General features: G+C 40.9%; 1 protein-coding gene across 7 annotated transcripts in view; it reads right to left on the bottom strand.

The window, feature by feature from the left end:
* GREB1L (GREB1 like retinoic acid receptor coactivator) overlaps window positions 1–13,506 on the bottom strand; it is a 129,672-nt gene extending 116,166 nt beyond the window's left edge. For all 7 annotated transcript variants that reach the window (XM_085052665.1, XM_085052666.1, XM_085052668.1 and 4 more), the window contains exon 1: window positions 13,277–13,506. The gene's annotated coding sequence lies outside the window, so the exon portion shown is untranslated. The remainder of the gene's footprint in view (window positions 1–13,276) is intronic.
* Window positions 13,507–20,387: the final 6,881 nt, after the last annotated feature.

The following is a 20,387-nucleotide window of genomic DNA, read 5'->3' as shown; positions in this document are numbered from 1 at the left end:
CTCCAATACATCAAACACCCTAAGTGAGAATTGGGGTATGGGATGAGTAGGAAAGGATAATCAACATTTACTATTCTGGTGAGCCAGGGGAGAAAAGCAGGGCTGGAGAGGGGGGTGGAATGGAGGGGAGAAAGAGACCCGAAGAGGCTGTTTGCAGAGATCAGGGAGGAGGGGGAGGGGAGCAGAGCCTGGGGTTGAAGGACAGCGCCTCTGAAATTCAGATTAGCATCCAGGGAACAAACCGGTTTGTTTGACCCCCCTATCATACAGACTGGGAACAGACTGGCAGCCAGCAAAAAGAGACAGGAGTTAAATTTAGCCACACAAAGAGTAATCAGCAATAAATTAAAATAAAATAAAATAGGTTTATGATTACAATCCTCACAGAAATTAATTAAATGGGGAAGTCTCACTTCGGCAACAAACTGGGTAATCATCCTTTAAAAGCACAGAGCCTGGATTACCGCTGACACATCCTTAGACTACTAAAACATATGGCCAATAAAAAAAAAAGGGGGGGTATGGGGGGAGGGGAAAGGTTGTGACAGCATGTGGTCTGCAAGAGCTTTATTTACTCCCTCCTCAACTACTGCTTGCTTTAGCCAGCTGAAGACCTTCTGCAAGACAGAGCCTATTTTCACTGGGTATTTCATGTACTCCTTTAACACCAGTGCAGATACTGGTGACCACCACTATGGTGGAGAAACAGAGCCCTGGCCGTGGGGGGGGCTTCACTGACCAAGGGCCTTTGACTTTCGGATCCATTTCACCACAAAGTCACCTCGGTGGAGATGCTGCCCTGGCTCTCTGCACATGGCAAATAGTTTCCACAGGGAAACCAGAGACTGCCATGTCTAAATTCAATTAATTAAAATTAAGTTAATTGAAATGAAACAGAAGGTTTGAACACAAAAGCCAAATAGCTGCTTGTATCTGTGCCAAGAACACCATTTGTTTATCGAGGACTAAAGCTTTCTGACAAAGCATGAAGCTTAGCAGCCAAGGACCTGACCAGGAGACTTGAACTAAGGGCCGTCTAAGCTCAGCCATGGAAGACCTTAACAGCAAATAATTACTGTCATACAGTGCTTTAAAAACTCCCAGGCCAACAACCACCCTTGGTTTCGAGAGAGGGAAACTGAGGCATGTAGAAGCCATGTGTCAGCTCTCAGTGGCAGAATTTGGAAATAAAACCAGATCTTCTGCAGACCTAAGTCCACGTTGTAATATCTCCCTAAGCATGCATATGAAAGCAAGTTGTTATTTATGCAAATTCTTGGCCAACATCAATATTTTTACAGCTGCTTTTCCTGGCCTCTTCATAGCTTAGAAAGAAACCTGTAGATTAAATCCAATTCTTTGCCGAAATTAGTCTCTCTGATCAGGCAGGCAATGATACTCATCCTAGAGTTATTCAGGAATGGATATATTTATTTTTCTAACACATTCAGAATTTGGCTAAATAAGATATGAAAGTACAACTCTTCTGTAATGCATGTTAACAATTTTTCTATAAATAATAAATTAATAATGGACTGCAAAGGCTTTGTTTCTTTTGTACATCAGTGCAAATGGTGGGAAATATACCACGGCAGCAAAAGCCACATACTCTTTACCTGCCAGTACATAGACCATCATCTGGGAGAAAAACCTACATTGTAGCTTTGCATAAGCGTTTATCATAGTTTTAGAAGAGGCACTTTCTCTTCCACTCAAACATACGTCCTTTGCTCCACTCTGCCACGGTAAAAGAGAAAGAAAGGTTGCTTCCTTTTCCCCTCTTAAGTAAACCATCATGCTTTTCTTCAGTGACCAAAGAAATTTCCATATTCCTTGGCCAAGGTGGTATCTCCAGTCACACTGCATGTTTTTTGGTTGAAATGTAGAAGGACATAAGTTTACCTCAAATCTCTGTCAATAAATCTATGATTCTATGAAATGAGGTCTGAGGAGTCTGTATTCCAGTTTTGTGTTCTCAGAAAAATCACAACAGGTTTTCTTTAGATTCTCCAGCTCTCAACCTACTAGCTGAGAACTCTAGGTCTTCTAACACAGTCTATTATAATAATTAGTTTAACTTGACTCTTTACCTTGAACTAAGCCACTCAACAGCAAAATAAAGCTTATATCTGTGAATGATCCAAACAAGTCCCCATCTCTTCTTGCCATAGAACATAATAGCAATTGGCAGTGTTCAAACCCTAAGAACATTCCTCAGTCTCATTAAAATCATAATAGTGCTTCTCTTGGTTAAAGGACGGGCAGAGGAATAGAATGGTAAAGAACAGCAATCATCAGTTAAAAGCTCTGTCAAGCAAAAATAAGTTTATCCACAGAAACAGAGAAAAACAATTACAAAAGGGATAACCTACCAGGATAGGTAAGCCAATAAAAACTGCAAGTAGATAATTGCAAGCCTCGTTTTTAAAAAAATAAAAAATCAGAACATGAATATTATCCTTAGTGTAGCTAAATGGTGGCATTGCATTTAACAGCTTACTCTCCAGTTTGACATCAACCCATGTTAAAAGGGGCTATTTCTCTTAAAACAATATTCTGCTTATAGATTTATAGTTTGGGGCTATTTTTCCTGGCACATATAATGACAGAATGGACACAAGATTCACTAGTGCATTCTCTTATCTCTGCACACTGGCTGAAAGGAACACAGTCTATGTAATTTATTCCAGATCAGAAAGGCGCTGTGAGAACACAGAGAATAGACTTAATTTTCAACAAGCATTTATTAATGAGAAATTTATCAGTCTCTCTCAGCATGAACTGCAGTTTGGAACAGGGAGGACATGTTTCAATGAATTCGTCCTGAGGCCAGCCTCCTTCCAGGCATATGGCCCCAAATACACTTGCTTTTGTCTTTGGGGCAAAGGATTAGTTATGAATCATAACTCAGTTCTGCTTTCTGGCTCTTGTTAACTTGCCAGTCAGCTTCTTCCTGAGATGAAATTTCTCAAAGGAAATTCAATCTGCAGTTGCAAATTTCTAGGTTTTTTCCCCCCCTTGCTATGTTTTTTTACAAAACCTCAATCTCCCATGATTTATTCACATAACCATTTGGAGCAGGAAAAGGTATGTTATCATCCAGCCTCCGTTCCTCTTTTCATAATTGCAACAAAAAAGCACAATCCCCTTCTTTCCACACTTGGCTGGTTTTCCTCTACATTTGGAGCATGTTCTGCTAGAATATGGCAACTGGGGAGAAAATGCAACCCACATACTGAATCATCACATAGGAATCAATATGTCCAGAAAAATAAAACATATGGACACACATACAACTCAGCAGAAAGATGCTGGAGAGCATGTCATTGAAAAAACCTGCAGTTCCCAAACCTCACCAATTAACAAAGTAAGAAGTAGAACTGATTGACTGAAATAACAAGTATCTCCTTTTTATGCATGCTTTATTTTAGTCCTGAAAAAGGTTTAAAATTAATAGTACTGGGATATTTCAAATTTCCTTAGAGTATAATGTTCAGTTATGAACACAAATCTAGACAGACTGATTTTAGACAATGCAACAATGTCAATCCATCAGGTATCATTATTACCCTTTGATGCTCAATTTTCCATCCCAGACAGGCCAAACAAGCTCTTATGGAGTTACTCAAGCTTTGCAGTGCTCCTATTAACACATGCCCAGCAATGCCTCAATCACCAGACCATTTGTGTTGCCATCCACCAAGAAGACAGGACCAGCAGAGAGCTGCCAGTAGCAGAACTCACGGAGTCTCTCTGTCAGTGTGTGTGACTGGATGTGCAACCAGCACACATTTCTGATGATGTACAGAAAGCATATCTAGCACATGGCAGAAAAATGGCCAGAAAAGAGACAGTGGAAAGCGGGTTAGCAAAACAGTTCAGGCTGCCAAGTAGCCTGCTCCTTGAGTACGTTTGCAAAGCCCTTGGGCAAAATTAATTGTTTCAGGAAGCTGTATCTTACCAGTAGGTAATACTGCCACATTTTATGGGTTTTGTACTACCCCACTTTACAACCAACAACAGACGCATTCAGGGTGGAAGGGATCTCTGAAGGTCAACCAGTGCAAACTCACACTCCTGGCAGGGCCATGTCAGAAATCCCATTAACACAACACATATTATGAAGTATTTTGGTTCACGGCTGATCTGCATTGATGATTTTGACTTATTACCCTGTCAAATCTAAATGTGAGGTTCTCAGTGATTCTCAGCCAAAGTACAATGATTCAAGAACCAAAGGTCCATTTCTTAAAAATAAAAAGCCCAAGGAACAAAACAGCTTTTCTCAAGGAAATTAAATGTTTTATTGATGCAAATACTTCAGCTGTTTCCCAACATGCAGTTTTTGCAATTTGGACAAACTGCTAGTGACCGACAAAATAAAGATCCAGTCGTGTCAAGGTTATATACTGAGGTTCATGCTGTACTTGTTTATATAGTGAATAAGGATAGAGAACACACATTTAAAGTATCAGTATCATACACCATAAGAAGTATCAAAACCATGCAGCATCTGTTGCATTCCTCTTTCTTTTTCAGCCCTAAACCCCTGAACTGCAAGTTACTGAATTCAAAGTTGAGCCCATTTTCACAGGAAGATTTGATTAAAAAGCATCTGGAAGAACACTGTCTTTTACTGAAACTAAGTCCAAGATCCAATTCTCATTTATTACACTGCTGGGACAGCATCCTTTAAACACGGTAATCAAAAGCAAACATGTTTTTTTTTCTTTCAAACAGACATCAAAGCAACAATGTTGGGATGAATTTTCAACTGTTCTGAATCTACAGGTTAGATAGATCTGCCTTTTCCAGCAGGAGGGACTCTGACAACACACATACACCCAACTTCACAAGTTCAACTCAGCAGTTAATGTCTGGCATAACACATAATCAGAAATGGATTTACTACTGTGACAGCAAATGGAGCTGAAAACCTACACTGCACTGTGTAGGGGAGTGCTTTACTCCTATGGCAAGCACAGCCTCCCTCTTTCTACACCAAATCCACATGACAACTGGAATCACCCCAAAGCCAAGCTTGACAGAAGGCCAGTCAGCTGTGCTGCAGATGAAAACTGAGCATCTATCTGCACAGACACCAGACACAAGGCATCTCTCAATAAAACAGCCAAGCTGGACAGTCAACAAGAAACATTGTTCATTATGATAGCTGAGAGGAACCAGAAGAATCCTTTTTTTTTTCCCCCTTTGTTTTCAGTCTTTTCTGCCACTAGGTCACATCTGCTGACTGAAATAGAAGTAGAGGGAGTTGTTTGTGGTGGTGGCCTTTGATTAAGAGCTTCCAAGGCATACTGTTTTGAGTAACATTTCTAGTGGCACATCTACTACCCACTAAGAACTTCTGGTCTATAAAGACAAACTGTGAACACAAAAAACTAGTAGAAACCACCTCAGCCAATCAATTATTAAAGAAAAAGAATCCTTTAAAGACCCACTAAGGTACTGGGCCAATATGATATTAGACCTTGGCACTTCATATCCTCTACTCTTTCATATATGTATATATATGTACATGCACAAACACCCACGCTATCCTCTCTAGCTTTGAGTACTTTGGAGGAGGCAAGTGCCTATCTATTTTCCATGCAGCACCCAAAACCCTTCCAGACATGTAGTAAGAAAGAAGAGTATTACTAAGTTAAAGCAGCAAAACAAAACTAAATCTGTATGTTTAGATGCTCTGTCATTTCATAGCTCTTGACACAAAAGTTTGTGACAGCTAATGTTTTGATCTTCATGCCCTTGAAATCCAGCTCACTTTCCACAAGTGCTATAACCATGACTGTTATTTCACCTTCTTTCTTCAAGCCCAGAGTCTGGCAGGCAAGTTGTCTTTATCCTACTCAAAAGGCTTGGAAATTGAGTGCTGACTTTCCTACTGGAAAAAAAATGGCAGGAACTGTCGAAATTTGCTGAAACTGCTATAAAAGGGACTATGAGGTTATGCATATTTTTCACTCTGAACTTCTGCTTTAAATATCCCATCAGTATGCCTCTGTTGGAGCCATTAAAGTGTTCTTGGATGGCTTTACCTTTCCCACCCTTCTCGTCTTCTAGGTTTTCTTCAAAATTGCTCGTTGGGTGGTACTGATCACTTGGCTAATCCCCCTAATTTCTTACTGTTCTCACAATGGGAAATTTCCCTCTCAGACATTAGGACTCAAAAGAGTAACAACAGTATCTTAATACCTTATCTATACAAATTAATTTTTGAAAGCATTTTTTACAAGAATAAGAAACCACCATGTTCTTAAATGCCACATACATGACTGGCAGGAAGCTGTTTCCCTCTTCTTGATTCAGCACACTGTGGTTGTAAAAATCAAGACCTATTTCCCAGTCATCCCAAAGGAATCACCAAACTGCACAAAGAATCTGATTCTGTATAAGTTGTTTAAAGAAATTACAAAGTTAAGCTTCCTTTATGAAACAGCTGTTCTCAAAAGGCCTGAAAGTGTAAGTGAGCAGGAGGATAAAGCCACCTAATGCTCCAAAGCAACAGAGAGTTTGGGAGACTTTCTGAGAAGCCACAGGGAGATGGTCAGTGAGGAGGAACAAAAGCAGTAAAAGTAGATGGCTTGTTCTCCTGAATGGCAAAACTGAGATGCAATCGTACCCTGTGAAACACATTATCACCAAGGAGATAGTAAGCAGAGAACTAATAGCAGTGAAGTACTGTACCAGCAGTAAAAGGACACAGGGCTCAGGACAGGTAACAGAGCACTTGGCACTCTGCAAATCCCAAATCAAGACAAAGTCTTGTCACAGATGCTCCTCATTCTGAAATATCAGTAGCATAGGTAGGCAACAGTAATGTTTACAAAACTTTGCTGTGAACATCCTGATTTCCCCAGCCATTCCAGTGTAAAGAGCTAGTTGTCCAGATTCCTTACAGCATCAGAAGCAGCGGAGCTCAGCTATTTGCATCTGCTGTTCCGTACCACTACACCATCTCTTTGAAGTGGGTGTGATGGAGAAAGAGCTTGGATCTCACCAAGCCTGGAATGCTGTGCCAAACTTCACTTTTTTAATAAGTGATCATTTCCTCTTTATGATAAAGACTGTGGAGGATCAGGCACACAGCAATTTCCAAACACTCTACTAATTACTCAGTTACTCCTGAGTGGTAACACAACAAGGGAACATATAACTCAGAGTACACACAGTCTCTCTGAGCACTGGCATTACAGTTGCATATGAACCACCTCTATCTTTTAAAAAACAGCTAGAAATAAAGCAGGAGGGGATGGCATAAGGAATGTCTCCCAAATTGAAAGCCTAATTTAACTACCAAACTCCCAGAAAAATTGTCCTGAGGTTTAATTTTGCCTACAGATCTGAGAGTCTATGGGGGTGGGGAGGGACAAATACTAATATCTCTCAAATATGCAGAATGCTAGAGGTAAAACATCTCATATGCACATTAACACTTCTTTATGAAGCCAAATTTAAATTTAGTATGGCTCTAGAGAAAAACAGCAGCATAAAGAACCTTTCAAAATAGGCTATTAATTTCTCTGAAATTTTGGTGCTGCACACTCCACTCAACAGAGAAACTGGTGCTGCAGAGGGAGGTACAGCAGAATTTGGTGCAACAGGATAGGAGTACCAGGAAAATGTTCAGCAGCTTAAAATAGTCAGCCACCTAACTAACGACTTCACACTGTAGGTTCTAGGGAAATATTATCACTTCTGGTGAGACACACCGATGAATCTTCATTTTACAAAGGAAGACTATTAATAGGGTGTATTTCAGACCACTGTTACATTCAGTGACTAACTCCTTCACTTACCTCGAAGTGCTCTGATCAGATCACACCAAGGGTCTTGAAAAGAGCTAATTACAGACAATGATAGAGATAGGAGACAGAGAACAAGATGATCTCTGCACAGCATTTCATAAAACTAGTCACTCCAGGCTTGTTCATGGAACCAGTACAACAGATGTCTGGTAATCTCTTAAGTAACAGTATCTTAGGTCTGCCCACACTGTTTTCTGCTCACAGCTCCAGCAGTTTGAAAAACTACCTCAAAATAACCTCTCTAAAACCTTACATGAGAAATATTAATTGAAGGTTTCTATCATCTCTTGTCATACTGAGTCAGGCTGCTCCCTACCTTCTTACTCTTCTGGTGATTATATGTCACAACATACAGTTCTTCCTATCTTCTATATTTTATAAACATTATATTAGTTAGTGTACTATAACTACTAAAAAATTAAATGCAAATTAATCAAAGCTTTTGACAGTATAAGATGCAAGATTTTCAGAGCAAGTATATAGAAGTTTTTTATTAAACATCTGAAATGCCATGGAACTTAAAATGCTAATTCAATGAGAATTACATGAAATACACTTCAATCAAAGCAGTAGTTTACACAATTCTCTATGGCCTCTCATGTCCCAAAAGAATTTCACAGTAGTTGTGACATTACTGTGCAACAGAGTAAGACAGCTGTACAGGCTTCAGGAGTCATCTGAACCACACCTAGTTACATTTTATCCTCACAGAATCATAGAATGATTTAGGTAAAAAAAGATCTATAAGACCATTGAGTCCAAACATTAACCCAGCACTGCCAAATTCACCACTAAACCATGTCTCTAAGTGCCATGTCTACACTCCTTTTAAATACTTCCAAGGTTGGTGACTCAACAGATTCCCTGGGCAGCCTGGTTCAATCCTTGACAAACTTTTCCATGGAGAAATTTTTCCCAATATCCAATCTACACCTACCCTGGTGGAAGTTGAGGCCATTTCCTCTTGTCCTATCACTTGCTACCTGGCAGAAGAGATTGACCCCCATCTAGTAACATTCCCTCTGAGCCTCTTTTCCTCCAGGCTGAGCAACCCCACCTCCCTCAGCCATTCCTCATAGGACTTCTGACCTTTCACCAGCTCCACTGCCCTTCTCTGGACACACTCCAGCACCTCCATGTTTTTCGTGTAGCAAGGGGCCAAAAAGTGAACACAGGATGCAAAAGTGAACACAGGCTCTCCAGTTCTGAATACAGAGACAATCACTGCTCTGGTCCTGCTGTCACACTATTTTCTGATACAAGCCAGGATGTCACTAGCCTTCTTGGCCATCTGGGCACATGCTGGCTCATGTTTAGCTGGCTGTCAACCAATACCCCCTGCTCCTTTTCCACCCAGTAGATTTCCAGCCACTCATCCCAAGGCTGCAGTGTTGCATGGGGTTACTGTGACCCAAGAGCAGGACTTGGCACTTTGCCTCATTAAACCTCATACAATTGGCCTTGGCCCATCGATCCAGCCTGTCATTTCTGTAAGAACTCCATACTTCTGTTTGATACTTACAAGCCAACAACAACAGTGTACAAAATTTGGTTGTCCCCATTGCGAATAAACACTGTTGCAAGTTTCTGTCACCTACAAGTTCCTCCAACAGATATCCTGGTTTTTTTTACTTCTGGATTATAAAAACATTAATGATTCTATTTAATTATTAAGACTCTAATGCTACTGGATAGTTTACCAATACAAGCACTTTCAAAGAATGGCTCCTTGGTTTTGGGTCATCTCCACTACCTACCTGCAAGTTCAAAACCATTAACAGGGGCTATACTAGCTTGCTCAGAGCTGCAGATAAGCTTTTGCAATGACTCACAGAAACTTAATTTACTAGATTTCTCCTTATTACACATGGATATCTTCAGAGTTCTTAGGTTCATGGACCAATTTTATTTCTTGTACAACCAAAACATATCTTGTTTCCTTCTCCACACAGAATGCAGCATGAAACAAATTGGTCAGGTTCAGAATTTTTAAAAAATAAAACTGAAACTACATAAAGGCAACGGAGTTTCTAACAAATATTGTTACAAGCAGTACTTTTCTCAACATATTAATGAAGGTAATATAAAGACAGGATTAAGAAAAGTCAACAATTCTTAGAGAAAATAACAACGAATTAATTGCAAAAGTTTAGTGTGGTTTTATGACTGCTGCTGTAATCTGTTTCAGAATACTAGAAATATTTTAAATGCTTATTATATTTATTGAACTCTAGTTCACAGGACTAATTCTCTAAAAGACATGATTGTCTGAATGTCATGACTTATTACTCCTTCATTTGTTGGTTTTCCCAACCAACAACTTTGGTTTTCTCCTCCTCACAATTCTGTTTTAGAAACAAAAGAAAATGCATCTTTTGCATTATGAGCAAATGATTATGCAAAAATAGGCAAAGCATATACATCTCAAAGAGGCTATCCCTCCGAGGTATAAAGCCAAATATCTGAAATGGTTTTTTTTTATGTTATTGATTTCACAATCCTTTTTTGGCAAGAGTCAAGATGTGATGCCTTAATATCATGTCCAAGCTCCATGTTTTGTTAATTACGTCCTACCTAGCTAAATGCCCCCCGTAGTTTCAATTAGACATGGTATTCTTCCTCACTTCCCGTCTTGATTATTGTGCACTGTTGCTAAGCGCTAGTTAACAGTTGCCACATTCACCCAAAGTTGGCTGCGTTTCAGTGGTCATTCAAAGAATTAAATACAAAACATATGGTACAGAACCGTACAAAGAAAAAAAAAAAAAAAAGCACTTTTAAAAACCACATGCTTAATATAAAAGGTACTACAAAATCCTGACAGTCCTATGCCCACTCCAGATTTCCTAGAAAACCTTGAAAATTAGAGAGAAATGCATTCAATCTCTTTTTTTAGCTTCCACTAAAAGGGTTCCTAGAACATATTTTTGACATTATTGAGTCTAGTCTCACACTGAAAAAATAGCCCAGCATTAACAGTGTGACAGGCTTCAAGGTACAGACATTTTTTCCCTCAAAAAAAACAGTTTAACTCTCTATATCTCATAGCAACTAATTAGAGTCTCCTAAATTAGACTCCAAGTTTTCTTTACCTTGTATCTGCAAAATACTTTGGACATGACTTGTTGAACGGCCAAATATCAATGCCAGTAGCTATGTGTTTCAGAAGACCTTGAACCAAATGTGCTTTTGTTGAATTCCAGACAAACTTTTCACACTCCTTTTATCTGTGATGTCCTCATGAGATCTTAAGAAACTTCACGTATTTTTATTATCCCAGTAAAACTCAGTAACCAGTTTGCCTATTACTGCTTATTTCCTTTACTATTACATCTTAGACTTAAAAACAGCCTTACCAAAAAATCCTCACTCTTTATGATTGTTACATTATCTACAGCCAAACCCAACCAATAAAAACTCCTGCTATGTACAAATTGTTTCTTATGGCTCATTTTTATTTCCTGGTAAACACCTTAGAAAAAAAATTGTTTTGAACAAACTATGAACAGTAAGCAAAAACATGCACTATATTTGTTATCTGTATTTACAGATGTTGGATTAAACCTTCAGGGCTCATAATCCAACAATTTAAACAGGTACATAATGCACATATCGAGCATTACTCATTGACTTTCTGGAGCATTTTGTTGAGAATACTTGAGAATACATGAGAAAAAGTATGCAGATGTGGAAATGCTAAAAATTACAAATAACTATTTCTCAACAGCTCTGAGAATACTCACACAATCCGTTTTCCTTTGCAAAGAGGTATTTAACAAGCTAATCCTCCAGCTTCATAAGTGCTGTTGTCATACTCACAAGCAAATTCTTACAGGATAATGTTTAAAATTTGTAAAGTTTCTTTAATCCACTAGCACATATGTAATAAGTTTTTCAAACAACATAAGAACCATTCTTGTTTCTCTTTAGAGGGCAGATCCCTTAATAAAAAACAAACTTAGGTGTGCATTACAGAATTTAAAAGTGCTGAAAGCTTTAGCTGTCTCAGAAGCCACATGTGTAACTATACCTGCTACCGAAATATGCACCTATTTGCTTCACCTCTTGAACAGGAATAATTGTAAAAATAAATTAAACAAAATAAAGCTTTTGTAATTCCTAGTCAGGAAATAAAACACAGCACTTTCTTCTCAACAGCTTTTTTATTTCCATCTTTTAAAAAGCTCTTTGTATCAACGTGTCAATGAAGTATGAAGAGTACGAAATATTATTTCAATAATACTTAAAATAGCATTCAGTGGAAAAGTCTGAAGAGGCACCAGTTCAAAGAAAGGACCTTTTTAACGTTATTCCATTTCCCTATCTTCAGGGTATTCAAAGCAAACACGCTGACAAGCAGCAGACACAGGGAATATTTTTCTGTGGGGTAACTCAAAGAGTCTCCCGCACTTCAAACACATCTAACCATTGATAATTCCTAAATTTCAGAATATGGATAAATATTTGCAGGCTTGGGGCCTAAACAAACAGCAACGCTTGGCCCACCCGCTGAGCTGGCCGAAATCCTATGGGGTACACAAAGTTTGCATCTTTCGGAGGTTTCGGGGAGCGCTGGGAGGGACGGGCCAGACCCCAGCGGTACCTAAAGGCTCCCGTGTACATCTGTCAGCTGCCGCGGGGAGCCCCGCCGGCTTCATCCCAGCCGCTTTCCCCCGTTCTACCGTTACTTCCCAACAGCAAAGGAGCCGTGTCGATCAGCTGCCTCCGCGATAGAAGCATCACGGACAGGCCGCAGGTGACACGGCCCGCGGGGCGCCACCGCGCACCGGGGCCGCCGCCGCCCCTCCGCCACAGCCAAAGCCCCTCACCGCCGCCAAGGGGCCCGGCACCCTGTCCTCTCCTCCCTCCTCAAACCCGGCCCGCACATGTCCAGAAGTGCCCCCGAACACCCCCCATCCCGCGGGCCACCCACGGCCGGCGCTCCCCGCCCCGGGCGAAGCCTCCCGCGGGCGCGGAGGGCGAGGCGACCGAGCCCCCTCTGCCGGCGGCCGCCCGCGTGGCAGCGCGGGGCGGGGGCGCGCACTCGCCGCCCGCCCGCTCCCCGGCAGAGCCACCTGCACCCCCCGCCTCGTCCCGGGGCTTGGCCGCCCGCCGCCCGCCCGGCTACAGCGGCTGCTTTACTTGCTCTCTCACCTCCGCCTTGCCCCATCGGCTCGGGCAATTCCCCCCGCCCCGGTCCAAAACGCCGGTAACAAAGGGCTGGAGCCCCCCGGGGGCGGGCGCCCGCAGCCCGCGGGTGACACGGGCGCTGCCCGCCGCGCCGCTGGCAGCCCACAGCCCCCCGCCGCTCCCGGGGCTGCGCCCCGCGGGGTGACAACACCGAGCGCCACTCAGCCAGCGGAGACGCTGCCGCCGCCCCGAGCCGCTACCTTTGTGCCCTCCCAGAAACCGGCGAGAAGGCGAAGCAAAGCCCCGCGCCGCTCCCTTACCTTGCTGGGCAGAGAGAGAAAAAGTTGAAGCGCTCCCCTTCTACCCCTCCCTCACTTTTTTTTCTAATTTAAATATTTGAAATTTTGGGGGTTTGGCTTGGTTTTTTTTTAATTTCCCCCTCCCTCCCCTCACGCCGAGCGCTGCGCTCAGGCAGTACCGCCCGGCGCCCTCGGTGCCACCGTCTCCCTCGCTCCCGGTCTCGCTCCCTCTCTCTCTCTCTGTCGGCTGGAGGAGGGGAGGGGAGGCGAGGGGAGGAGAATGGGGCGGACCCGCAGGTGCCGCCCCTCCGGCTCTGTCAGCGGGAGGAGAGGGGTCGAGGGCCGGCGGGCGCGGGGAGCGGGCGGTAGCCGCGGGAGTGCTGCGCTCAGGTGCGGGGGTGGCTGACGGCAGCGGCCCCGGCCGTGCCACAGGGCAGAGGGGCTGGGAATGGGGTGCCAGCGTCGTGGCAGGGACTGAGGTGATGGAACGGGCGCTGGTGTGGAGATGAGTTAGGGGAGGAGGCAGGTGGAGAGCAGTGAGGCTCGGTACGTAGCGGCGGGGACTCGGTGAGGACGAAGCTAACTGGAGTTCTTCCAGTCTGTGAGGGAAGGGGCGAAGCCCTGCACTGAGAGGAGCCAAGCTAGGAAGAGTCAACACCCTGTCGGATATCCAGCGTGGCTCGGTGGGCGGTGGGACAGAGGATGGCACTGGGAGTGCCCTCTGCCCTTGAGAGATGGCCCTGCAGTGCGCACTGGTCAGGCCTGTGGGCAGAGCTGAAATTTGGGCGGGAGGATCACCTCATGTTGTGTTTGGGTTTAGTTAGCAATGAAGCTGGTCCAGGAGTGGTGAAGTAGAAGCTGAAGGGTTTTAGAATGCTAGGAGGGTGCTGGAGACAAACAGGAGTAGGACACTCTGAGTATGCTTGTGTCTGATATTAAATTGAACAGATGGGTAAAGATGAGGGGATCTGATCATGTTGGAGAGATTGGAAACAGAAGGATCTGGAACATTTAGAGCTATAAATGGGTCCAAGTGTGTGGGGAAGCAGTGGATTCCTGGTGCATACAAAGATGAAGGTCAGACACCGTAGGAGTGTGGGAAGGAGACTAGAAATATAGCCAGATGCTCTGAGGGTAAATATCCATTGAACTGGGGGAAAAAATTATTTTGCATTTCCTTCCTTTTGCCTTGGATTGATTAAGTGACCATACAAACCATGTCCTTTTTCACTTTTCACAGGACAATTTCTTGAGAGTTTTTCAAAAAGCTTTTCTCATCTCTTGGGACCATAGGGCTCAATCCTATGCAGTTTTATCTGTCTGCCTCAACACCTGAAAAAAAAAAAAAGGCACCGTGATAAAAAAGTGGTAGTGTTGTTCATTTTCTTTGACAGGAACCTGCTGCAGTGGGACATCGAGAAAAAGAAGTCCAGTACTTTTCTCGCATCCTTTTCTTTTGTACTTGCTGGTTAAAACACTAAGTTCCAGCACCCTTCCCATCAAAAGGTGGGAGGGGAAAAAACTGTCCATACTTCTTGGAGAAAGCAGAGATGGCACAGCAACAATGTGGCACTGCAATAATGCTGCTTGGTCCAGAAATGAGAACAACTGTGACAGAAGAATAAATGTAAGGAAGTTCTGGAGCTCATGGCTATAGCCAAGAGTGTGATTGATGCAGAAAAAGGCTAGGTTCATTGAATGTTCAAAACCAAGGCACCTCTCAAATAAAGCAGTGCAATTGGGTTGTTCATTGGCTACTTTGACTCTGATTTCATGCAAATTTTATGTGAATAGCTACATCAGTTGGCTTCGAGAGGGCTATTGACATGCTTGAATTGCTTAGAGCTGGGCTTCAGCTGTGGATTCCCTGAAAACACGCTACCTCCATTAGTCTAAATATCTTGGTATCTATGTATTTATAAAGTTGCTAATAATACAACCCTTAACAACAAGAAGCTAAAAATTTAGTTGAATCAGAGTTTAAGAGAATTTACCAAATCAGGTCAGGCTTTAGGATCTAACATTGTCACTTTGCCAGTTCTAAGAGGTACATTTTTATGCTGTGTATGTCAACCCTGCTATTGATACTCCACACAAATATAATGAAATTAAGTAACGTCAGTGTCAGTCCTTTAGAGATAATGTTGCCCTGTGACTCTGGACAGATTTAGATAGTAACTATTACTGCTATTAAAGGTTTGTGAGAGATTTGAAAGCATATCAAGGTGTCTGTATAATACTATGCTACAGCATATGATAACTCTAACTCAGATAACTTAATTACATCTAAATTGATCCCAGTAATTGCAGTCTAGATTTCCCTCAAAATTTCTGTTTGATTTTAATTAGAGATATGTACTGAATGAGAGAGAATTATTCTGGTAGTTTTAACGCAGTAACTCTTTTCCTATTTGGACTTATTTGTGTTTTGCTTTTTTGAAAAGGAAGAGACATTAATTATATGTTTTCTTCTAACTTTCTATTTTGACTATCAACATTTACAGCTTGTAGGGTGGTTTCATCTGTACCATCTGTGGGCCATATTGCACATCAGATGGCAGGATTAAATCTGTAACAAGAACGTTTTGGGACATAGAAGTCTTTCAGGGTTTGAAGCCATGATATTCATAACACAAATGTGCAGAGCCACTCATGTATCTGAAACAGAAGACAGAGAATGCCAAAGCAGCTGCTGGAGTGAAATAAAGGAGAGACCACACAGTTTGGGGAATGTGACGGCATCAAGAACAAAAGGACATTTGAGGGAACAAGAAAGCACAACTTCAAGCAGTGAGAAATAAGAGTCAATCATTAGGAATTATTGACAGCAGACATGCAGTTGCACAGCAATTAGAGACTCACTTTGGGAATCAAGGTCAATTAATACCGAGGTAAAGAGGCAGCATCAAAAAAAAGCACCTTGTTTAGCAAACAGCATTTTCTGATTGCTGACTAGGCAACATAGAAGAAAAATGTCAATCATGGGTTGGGTTTTGGCCATTTTCATACAAGGCAAGATACCATCACCTTCATTCTGTTGTAAAGGACTTCTGTATAAGAACATTATATGACACTACACTTTGTGCAAAGATTGATGAGACAACGCCCAGTGGAACTACATAAGTTGACAGGTATCATTCAGATCTGAGCCTTCACTGTATATTACATTTCATTCTGTCTTCAAGTGAAAGTCTCTTCGCTTTCTTCATATTTACTGGGTTTGAGAGCAATAGGGATAAGGTCCATTATGATGTAATGCTCTGAAAGCCCATTCCCCTCTTCCAACTCATAAAGGCAAACTTCCAACAGATTTCAACCTTCTTTTTAGATCATTCTCTGAAATGCAGCTTGTGTTTATAGTTGTCATGCCTGTTACATTTAAATATTCACTGATTATCTGATGTATCCAACCTCAGAAATTAGGTTTCAAAAAACATAAAGAAATAAATAGTCATACAAATGAATGCTCTGCTTTAATTTCTTGTTGTTTGTGAACTCTTGATTTCATACATACTAAACCCAGTAATTTATATCCTAGAAACACTCATATCAATGTTTTATTTGATCCAGTCTACCAAACCTTTAGTATTAAATTTTGCCTGAATGCAGTGTCTGAATTCCACAGACCTGGTGTTATCATTGTTAAAATTTGATTACAGACTTTGCTTTGGTTTCTTTTTTGGGGCTAAAGTGAATCCCACCATTCTGACGGGTAATTCTGGTTTAAACTTTCTAAATAACTTATATCCTTCTGTATGAATCACCAATGATCTCTTAAGATTCATTATACTTTACCCCTTTATTATTGTGATGTGAATTATACTTTCCCTAGTAATGCTGTAAAGTTCTATTTGGTCTATTTGACTTCGAGGAATCTATGAAATGCCCTATCCCCTTAAAAACATTATTCTAAATGGTTGAAATAGGTGAATAGGATGAAACATGAAGCAGGAGATGGAGATGGGGAGTCAAAGTACATAAAATTAAATACTTTTCATACAGACAGTCTGAGGGCAGAGCTAAACTGAATTCAGACCTCATGCCCAGACACCGCTGTAATTCCAATTCTAAGTCATTGTATCTAGGCTTCCTTATTGCTATTATTTTATGGAAATGTTTTTAAAATCAGTATTTTGGCATCAGTGTTTTTAGCATGAGTATTTAGCACACCTTCTAAAAAAAATTGATAGCGCACAGTATGATGAAAGAGACAAGAGTGTTCCTCACAACTAGTAAGGACATACTTTCTTTATCTTTCCATTACTCACTCCATAGAAATTGAGAAATCCATCAGCAGGCCTTCCTGGAAATTTAGCAGTAATACATAGTCAGTGACAGGCATATACTTTCGATTGCTTTTTGATTTTGATAGGATTTTGCAGAGTGATCACAGTTAATGAGATGATCGTTTTACAAAAAGAAAAGGATGGTTGTGGAAAAGTCCTGGAGTTAGTATTTTGAATTGCAGTCACCCTGACTGTACAAACTATAACAGAGTCTCCATTTTTTAGGAGCTTCTATAAAATATTTGGTAGTGCATTGTCAGCTTTTGTTTACAGACTGGTAACTGTACACCATCCATCATGCAAGACACGGCAGGATGCCATTTCCTTTGCTCACAAGCCTGTCCTTAGCGGCAGCCTGGATGCCAGCTAAAGGGGAAATCCACTACATGAGAGAGGCTGTAACAGTGTTTGTCTTCATAATTCCCTAAATAACTTTGTTTCAAAAAAGGCAGTGCAAAAGGACTACCCCTTTTTGGTACTACCATAGGTATTGCAAGAAAGGATGTTCTCTGTTAAGGAAAACTCTTTAAGAGAGCCCTTGTCAAAGCTGATCATTTACATAGTTTTTCTGTTTTCTTTTTTCTTGTACAAATTTTGATTTCATATTTCACTTTCAGAATTCACTGATCTTTCAGTGAATCATTTTTATTAGTTAATGATCAGGGAATCATTTTTATAAGCTAATCTGTGCATTACTTTAGAATGTAGTTGAGCAAAATGAATCATACAGTGTGAATTAATGTTTTAGGATTGAGCCTGGTTTTTATACACCATGAGATTAGCACAAGCCATTTTGATCTTTCAGTGAGAAGATACAGACAGATTTTTTACTATACAACAAAATGTTATCAATACTGCCATCATTTTTAAGAGGGAAATTTAAAACATGGTGACTGGTTGAAATTATTCAAGAAGTGTTTTCTGATTTTAGTTGGGTTTGTTCACTTTAACTATATTATAAAGAATTTCCATGTATCTTTGAATACATGGTTAGTATGTATGGTTAGTATACTCATGAGGCCCATAGATCAAGAACTCTTTTTCCCCCAGGGATATCTAGATATAGATTAGTCTTTTCTTCATCAGGAAATATTATTAAAAAAAAAATTTGCCAAGGGTACTTAGCTAATTGTAATAAAAAGGAATACTACCTTTGTTTAAATGTTTTCAAAGTGCAAGACCATATGAAAAGCAATCTCAACAAAATGGAAAATGTATGCATAATACTGACTATTCTATCAAATGCTCAGGCCTACTCTGGATTTTTCACCATGGGTTGTCCCTTCAGAGACACTACTGAAACTCAGATTCATTGCCCCTAATTGACACATCTCCATTGCCAAACACATAATCTAATAAAATTATTTTATAGCCTAGAGTGAAATAATACTTTTAAATAGGGCTTACTTACAGAGGAGGCAGTCTTGCCTAACTTTTAGAGATATAAAACTTGAGATCTAATCTATCTTTATTTATAGACAGTGAAAATTACTTGGCAGTTTCATCCCATTCTTAAATGAACACCTTCAAAAGGCAATCCCTCTTCTCTTGTACTCATTGACTTTTCAGGGAATTTAGAGACCTAGGTTAGACTACACACCTATTCACCCAATACTGAGTGAATGCAGACCATCTCCTTGTGGTCAGCTGATCATTTACAGATGTTTGCTGTTTGACTTACACAACAGAACCACTCACAGGCATTTTAGCCACTCACTGGCTAGTTGGTCATATACACCAAAAAGATAAATTTCCGTTTCATGTAAGCATTTACATTCAGAGCTTACAGAGGTGGGACTTTTTCATGGCACTGACATGGTTTGAAGAGTAAAGCTCAATGGTTAGTTTGCTAAATTCCAAATTTGCAAGGTTTCCTGTAGTTGTTATCAGCAAGAGCAGTGACTCTCATCAAAGTTGGTATAGAATCATAGAATAGTTTGGGTTGGAAGGGACACTAAAGATCATCTAGTTCCAGCCTCCCACCATGGTATACCTTCCACTAGACCAGGTTGCTCAGAGCTCCATCCAACCTGGTCTGCTTAGTTTTGATTGATGTTTGTTGGGATATTTATTCTGAATCCAGCTGGGAAATGGCAATTAGTTCCTTTGCTACTTTATTTTTTTTCCCCTCTTTTCTTAAATAGATGTTTGCACTGCATAAGAGGTGCTGCTTATGAACTACAAGTAGGCTAGCAATAGCAAAGCAAATGGCCCTGAATCCATATTGGAGTCAAGACATGGAAATTGGTAATTTTAGAGGTTCAAAAACAGTCATCTAACAATTGCAGCACCCATGTCTTTAGTGGAATGTCACCCATGGCTTAAGTGTTGTGTTTGTAGTGCAAGGAATTTTTAATGTTTTCTATTACCTATAATCTATGCAGGTTTATCTATCTAGGGTATCCAATTTTCTTCTTGGTTTGTGACTCTGTTTTGGTTTTGCCAGAAAGTCACAGATGTGTTTGAGCTTTTGGGGTTCTTACAAATGGAAAATACTTTTAAGATGAGGTGGATAAGACTGCACAAGCCCTAACCATTCTTGGGTTTGTCACTGTTCCCTTTACACAGAAAAAATTCCTACTTAAAGCAGCCTCTGGTAAATTCCCTGGGCTTGTGTAACTGCCAGAAGTAACAGTAAGTCACTCCTCTCCCCATTTTCCTACTGGATCCACACACATCACGGTAGACCGGACTTGATCCTAATGAATAGCTTAGCAGGTAAGGGAATTTAGTCCAGCATTCACTGTATCTTAGCAGGCTCAAATACTGTCTTAGTCTTGTGGAGGCAAACATCTAAGCCTACACAGATATCTACTCCCTTATTTATAAAATCTCCATCTTCTTCA

This window comes from Lichenostomus cassidix, chromosome 2 (assembly GCF_008360975.1).
Source record: "Lichenostomus cassidix isolate B80296 chromosome 2, HeHo_3.0, whole genome shotgun sequence".
Taxonomy (NCBI): Eukaryota; Metazoa; Chordata; class Aves; order Passeriformes; family Meliphagidae; genus Lichenostomus; species Lichenostomus cassidix.
Note: the sequence above shows the minus strand (reverse complement) of the source record. Positions and strands in the feature narration are given on the sequence as shown.